This window comes from Berghia stephanieae, chromosome 6 (genome assembly GCF_034508935.2).
Source record: "Berghia stephanieae isolate SIO BIC M18660-M18661 chromosome 6, UCSD_Bste_1.3, whole genome shotgun sequence".
In the NCBI taxonomy this organism is placed as follows: domain Eukaryota; kingdom Metazoa; phylum Mollusca; class Gastropoda; order Nudibranchia; family Aeolidiidae; genus Berghia; species Berghia stephanieae.
In genome coordinates this window covers 61,888,805-61,896,304 of record NC_088365.1, presented here as the reverse complement: position 1 = coordinate 61,896,304, position 7,500 = coordinate 61,888,805, and the positions used below count along the sequence as shown (strand labels likewise).

At 38.2% G+C, this 7,500-nt stretch overlaps 1 long non-coding RNA gene across 6 annotated transcripts in view; it reads left to right on the top strand.

The window, feature by feature from the left end:
* Positions 1 to 7,500, top strand: part of LOC144975389 (uncharacterized) — a 78,226-nt gene that overhangs the window by 1,643 nt on the left and 69,083 nt on the right. For 4 of the 6 annotated variants that reach the window (XR_013645903.1, XR_013645910.1, XR_013645907.1 and 1 more), the window contains exon 2: positions 639 to 877. This is a non-coding gene — a long non-coding RNA (uncharacterized LOC144975389). Of the gene's footprint in view, positions 1 to 638; positions 878 to 3,167; positions 3,409 to 7,500 lie in introns of those variants that run through there. The other 2 variants (XR_013645908.1, XR_013645909.1) reach the window with 2 other exon arrangements.

Here is a 7,500-nt window from a genome sequence, read left to right as displayed (position 1 = left end):
GGTCTTTGTTATTGTTTTTTGCCATCCGCGTTTATGAGTAATGCTCACTGAACTGTATTAACCCGACTATAAACGTTCATGGATACACAGTTTTGTGTGTTGGTCCGTTATACTTCCGGATGGCAATGTTATGAGCTTCTTAGCCAAGCGCATACTATCTATACATTTTAGTGAGAAATACTCATAAACGCGATTGTCAAAAAAAAAATAAAAAAACAACAACAACAAAGACCCGAGTGACGTCAACTTCTTTCTATAGATAGTATGCTGATGACGTCACTCAGGCCTTTGTTATTGTTTTTGCCATCCGCGTTTGTGAATTGTTCTCACTAAACTGTATTAACCAGACTATAAAAGTTCATGGTTACACAGAGTTTGTGTGTTTGTTCGTTATACTTCCGGATGGCAATGTTGTGAACTCCTTGGCCAAGCGCATTCTATCTATAGATAGTATGCGCTTCACTAAGAAGCTCATAACATTGCCATCCGGAAGTATAACGGACCAACACACACAACTGTATGTATCCATGGACGTTTATAGTTAGGTTAATACAGTTCAGTGAGCATTACTCATAAACGCGGATGGCAAAAAACAATAACAAAGACCTGAGTGACGTCATCTTCGAACTATCTATAAGTTATAAGTTAACCATGGCTACGGTTGGACACAACTAAGGGGCATAATCTATGACAAACGCATTCCCCTGATGGTGTATTTGAGAAAACTTAGTAAATATAACTAATCCCCCCACTGGCGGTCTAAACGAAATAAAAGAGAGCTGAGTGACGTCAACTTCATTCATTCTATATTCTGGAAGGAAAAAAAAGTGTAATTTCACAGGGATAAATTTATGGGACAGAATCCACGAGAAAAAAGGTACGTTCTTACAGCTTTAAAACAAAACTGGAAAAAAAAAACCCAAACAACTATAGCTATCATTATATAGCGCAATATCCACTCAAAGTGCTCAGAGCGCTTTACAAAGGGGTCCCCGACCAACAGCAAGCAACACGAAACATGTAGAACGGGTCTTGACGCCTGTTAGGCGATATTGCATTTTTTTCCCAACAGAGACAACGATGTTAACGGCCAGGTACTCATTTTACACCTGAGCACGCTGAGAGAATGTGAATAAAGAGCCTTTTCCAAGGACTCAACTGTGCGTCGAGCGAGGCCTTCTAACCCAGGAGCTTCCGATCCGAAAGCGAGTGTCATACCACAAGGCTTCATAGCCGTACATTTGAAGAGGTGATAGTTTAAAAAAATAACCCGAACAGACTAGAGCAATAAAGACTAACATGCTAAAGCGATATACAAATGTTTCAAGCCAACAGCAACACAAAATGTAGTACCTTGAGACAATGTGGGTAAAGAACCTATTCCAAGGACTGGAGTAATTAACTAATTATTAATTGATGCATTGTGTTTAGCTAAAATACTCATAACATCCTCCGGCCGGATATAGATAGTATGCAGATGACGTCACTCAGGCCTTTGTTAGTGTTTTTGCCATCCGCGTTTGTGAGTTGTTCTCACTAAACTGTATTAACCAGACTATAAAAGTTCATGGTTACACAGAGTTTGTGTGTTGGTCCGTTATACTTCCGGATGGCAATGTTGTGAACTCCTTGGCCAAGCGCATTCTATCTATAACGTACCAACACAGAAAACTATAGATAGTATGCGCTTGGCTAAGAAGCTCAAAACATTGCCATCCGGAAGTATAACGGACCAACACACAAAACTCTGTGTAACCATGGAATTTTATAGTCTGGTTCGGATGACAAAAAACAATAACGAAGACCAGAGTGACGTCATCTTCGTTCTATCTATAGATAGTGTGCGCTTGGGTAAGAAGCTCACAACATTGCCATCCGGAAGTATACCGGACCAACACACAAAAGTCTGTGTACCCGTGAACGTTTATAGTCTGGATAATGCAGTTAAGTGAGCATTACATGTGAATTAAAGTAACTCATGGTGGTTGGTGTTACGTTGCATATGACATACAGTTACAACTGACATTTCTTAACGTATATTATAAAGTTGCAAATAGAACCTGGCTACCGGTTACTTAAAGTTATAAATGACTTTACGTTACATTTGATATAAAGATACAATTGTCGTTACATTACATAATATGAAGTAAAGTTACATAATATGATGTTACGTTACATATGGCATAAAGATTCAAATTACATAAGGTTATGTTTGACATACCTAAAGTTACGAAGACATTTGAATACATATTACTAAAGTTACAAATGACGTTACGTTAAATGTGACAGATAGTTACAAATGACATTACATTACATACGACATAAACTTTAAAATGATATTACGTTACTGATAACACAAAGTTACAAATGACGTTACGTTAAATGTGAAAGAAAGTTACAAATGACATTACATTACATACGGCATAAACTTAAAAATGATATTACATTACTGATAACACAAAGTTACAAATGACGTTACGTTAAATGTGAAAGAAAGTTACAAATGACATTACATTACATACGGCATAAGCTTAAAAATGATATTACGTTACTGATAACACAAAGTTACAAATGAAAGTCCCTTACATGTGACATAAAGTTACAAACGTCACATTACGTTACCCATTTTAATGACAATAATGGGAGATAACAGCTGATTCATTGTATTAATGTGTCAGTGTTTTGTAAACCAGAAACCAGTCTTTTTCTCATTGATAAAACGCGTTGGTTTCATTTTTCTTTTCTTAAAAAATCTTTACCTCAGATATCTATCTATCTATCTATTTGTCCGTTCCAAGTCGTCCCGTGTGCACGGGATATTGCAAATTCGTCCAAAGTTACGAATTGTGATGGAGGTTTGAACCCGCGACCTTACTGGTACCTCAACTCCGCCTGGCCGGTGAGAGCGTGACTCTACCGTATGATCTATCCACGACCCCAAAAAAAGATCGTCTCTAACTCAGGTCATTATTAGAGCTCTCTCTCTCTCTCTCTCTCTCTCTCTCTCTCTCTCTCTCTCTCTCTCTCTCTCTCTCTCTCTCTCTCTCTCTCTCTCTCTCTCTCTCTCACCTCAGCGCACAAAGCACCGCAAGCTGAGTCATGCGATTTTTTAAGCGTTTGTAAACATGGCCAATCTCAAACCAGTCTAATTCTTGGAAATAGAGTTTGGCGTGAAAACTGAAGGGAGAGCCTACTGATAATGTTTTCTATTGAATGTGTTGTGTTCTGTTAGAAAACACATTGTTATATATCCTGTATTGTGGTTTATATAATATTATTATTATTATTATTATTAGTAGTAGTAGTAGTAATTTGTGAGATGCCTTCATTTGGAATACGTGAGTGGAATAAGCTTTGGCCTTCGCCTCATGACGATTCAAATTCAATCAAATTAACGTGAAATTGAAGGTATGGTTTTAAGTTAAGATATTCACCGGTTCTGCCCGCCTGATCAGTCGTCCCAAACCAACATACAAAACTGTTCTTACCTTATTTAACATCGGTTGAGTAAATGCAATTCTCACCCGATTCAGTCCCCTAATCAGTGACTGTTAAATGATAATAATAATAATAATAATAATAATAATAATAATAATAATAATAATAATAATAATAATAATAATAATAATAATAATGATCTGAGTCTATCCATATTGATGATACGCGTTTAGGTAAAATAGTCACAACATCCGCCACCCAAATTGCACATAACAACTAACAAAACCGTGTGTAACCTGTAACGTTTATAGGTAGTTCGAAGATGACGTCACTTAGGTCTTTGGTATTGTTTTTTTTTGCCATCCGCGTTTATGAGTAATTCTCACTTAGCCGTATTAACCTGACTATAAACGTTCATGGTTACACATAGTTTTGTGTATTGGTCCGTTATACTTCCGGATGGCAATTTTGTGAGCTTCTCATCCAAGCGTATTCTATCTATACAAAAAGCGATGAGCAGCTGTCGAAGATGACGTCACTCAGGTCTTTGTTTTTGTTTTTTGCCATCCGCGTTTATGAGTAATGCTCACTGAACTGTATTAACCTGACTATAGACGTTCATGGATACACACAGTTTTGTGTGTTGGTCCGTTATACTTCCGGATGGCAATGTTATGAGTTTCTTAGCCAAGCGCATACTATCTATAGATAGTTCGAAGATGACGTCAATCAGGTCTTTATTATTCTTTTTAGCCAGCCATTTTTTATGAGTAGTTATAACTAACCTGTATTGATCAAATTATAAATTTCAAGGTTACACATAGTTTTGTGTGTGTGTGTATATATATATATATATATATATATATATATATATATATATATATATATATATATATATACATACATTGAGAGAGAGAGAGAGAGAGAGAGAGAGAGAGAGAGAGAGAGAGAGAGAGAGAGAGAGAGAGAGGTCATATGGCACCTGTAAAAGATACCCGCATGTTTTGACCGAGATACCTGGCTGCTGGCAAACCTCGACACCCGACCTCACATTGCCCCTGATAGTCAAGGCTCCCTCGCAATGACAAAAGAACTTTATGCAAACATATGCAATTTGAACTAAGCACATCAATATGACCAACGCATGTTATGTTTGTTTAAAGTTTAGAATCAGATCAACCCCCCCCCCCCCCCCATATCAATAAATCGTTTGTTGTGTCGCAGCAGAGAGCTCTCGGGTCGTAGTTGTTGCTGCTAATTCCGTCGCTTCTGCTGTTGTTGTTGTTGTTTTCACTGTTGTTGTTGTTGTTGTTGTTTTCCCTTTTGTTGTTGTTTTCACTGTTGTTGTTGATTTAACTGTTGTTGTTGTTGTTTTCAATGTTGTTGTTGTTGTTTTCACTGTTGTTGTTATTGTTTTTGTTGTTGTTGTTGTTGTTGTTTTCACTGTTGTTGTTGTCTTCACTCTTGTTGTTGTTGTTGTTTTCACTGTTGTTGTTTTCACTGCTGTTGCTGTTGTTGTTTTCACTGTTGTTGTTTTCACTGTTGTTGTTGCTGTTGTTGTTCTTGTCGTTGCCGTTGTTTTTGTTGTTGTTATTATTATTATTATTATTATTATTATTATTATTATTATTATTATTATTATTATTATTATTATTATTATTATTATTATTATTATTATTATTATCATTATTATTATTATTTTGCGCAGTTCCACTAAACGTGATCAAAGCGATTCACAAAGGGTCCCTGATTAACATAAACACTTAACATCCTTTATTATGGAATGAGATATGACGTCTGTTCGCTAATATTACAATTATTATATTTTACCGACAGAGACAACGCTGTTAAAACCCAGGTACTCATCTTACACCCGAGTACGGCGAGCGGAGAATGTGAGTGAAGAGCTTTTCCAAAGACACAACTAGACTATGCACCGAACGAGGCTCGAACCCAGAACCTTCCGATCCGAAAGCTAGTGTCATACCACAAGACACTTGCTATTGTGTCGGGTTAAAACATGCCGAAAGGTTGCTTGAAAGTTTGAGGGCAGCGTGGCTCAGTGGTAAGGTCTTTGCTTCGTACTTGAAAGGTACTGGGTTCGATCACCCGCCACTGCGTTGTGCGGCCTTTAGTAAGTCACCTCACCCTAGCTCAATTTGCGGCGCTGCATTGCGGCTGACGCCTGGGTTATTCCAGTCTTCCCCTGAAATAGACCCTAGAGACAAATTTTCCATATGGGGTGAATAAATGGAAATTTTTTTTTCTATTTTTCAAAAAGTTAAGTTGACGATTAACCTGTTAACTGCCGGAAGGTCCTGGGTTCGAGCCTTCGCGAAGTCCCAGGTTTGAGAGATTTTGCCAAGATGAGGGTCATTTAAACCGATCGATATTTGAAGGACGACTTTTCTGGCCAAATTTTTTTTTTAATATGGGTTTTTCCAGATTACGGCTGAGTTCTGATTGTTAAGTCTGATAATTTTAGCCAGCGGATGTTGTGATTATTTTACCTAAACGCATAGCACCAATAGTTAAGTCATCAAACCAAGTATGATATCATCCTAAATCACCTTTGTTGTCCCAGCTGAGACATATTGGGAATCAATAATCTTGCCCAAGGGAAAAAAAAACACAATTGGAAATGCCTTTAGCGGGGTTCGAACCCTGGACCTTCCGGGTCACAGTGCAATGCGGCTATGTGGTCTTGTGGTATGACACTCGCTTTCGGATCGGAAAGTCCTCGGTTCCAGCCTCGCTCGGCGCATAGTTGATTCCTTGGAAAAGACTCTTTGCTCACATTTTCTTACCGTACTCAGGTGTAAATTGAGTACCTGGCCGTTAACAGCGTTATCTTTGTCCGAAAAAATTGTAATATCGCCTAACAGGGGTCATGCATGTCCCGTCCTATATTAAATGTTAAGTGTTGCTGTTGGCCAGGTACCCATTGTAAAGCGCTTTGAACACGTTTAGTGGATATTGCGTCATATAAAAGCTCTTGTTTTTTCAATGCCTTTTTAACTCACTCATTCCTAGAGATTTTTGCTACTTTTCAAAGTTTGAAAAAAGTGTATTAAAAATGAGCCTGTACATAGATATTTTTATTCAACTACCATTAACATGTAAAAACTAAAAACATCAGCTTTGATACTACGCCTATAATTTGTCTCAGAAAAAAATGTAATAAATAGGCATGGGGTAGAAGTAACCCCGGGTAAACTACGGATATAGTCGGTGTTAGGGTTGAGTGAGTTAAAACTACTTGGCCACCTTGTTTTCCATGAAGACAATCACTCACTCTCACTCTATCCCATGACCGGTTGGTCCTCGTGGGGGGGGGGGGGGGGGGGGGGGGGGGGGGTCTCGGGATGCAGACTTCACGAGTCGACGCCACTCATCACGGTTTTGGGCCTTCCTCATTAGATTGTTCCGCGTCAATCCTGTCCAATCTTCGAATCTTTAATGTTATCCTGCCACACTTTCCTATGTCTTCCTCTTTTTCGGCAGCCTTCTACTGTGCCCTGCAATTGTGTCTTGCATAAGCTTTCGTGTCTTACGAGGTGACCAAACCAAGACAATTTCCTTCTCTTTACCATTGCAAGTAGTGGTTCTTGCCTTCCTGCGAGTTCTTTTACTTCGTCCAGACCTCTTACATGTAGACAATAGAGTGACGATTATACGGGTATGTTTAGATCATTTTTATACGACATGAAATCACAGTGTTAATGATACGTACCTAAATGGCCAGGTGCTAACAAGTGTCTGTCTGATATTGCCAATACTGCCGTACTCTAGAAAAAAACAAACAAACCCATATTTAAACATTTGGCCAGAAAACTCGTTCTTCAAATATCGATCGATTTCAATGACCCTCATATTGGATTTAAAAAACTCTCAAACCTGGGACATCCCGGCGAAGTCCCAGAATAGAGATTTTTTTTTGCCAAGATGAGGGTCATTTAAATCGATCGATATTTGAAGGACGGGTTTTCTGGCCAAATTATTAAATATGTTTTTTTTTTTGTTTTGTTTTGTTTTTCAGAGTACGACAAAATATGATGGATG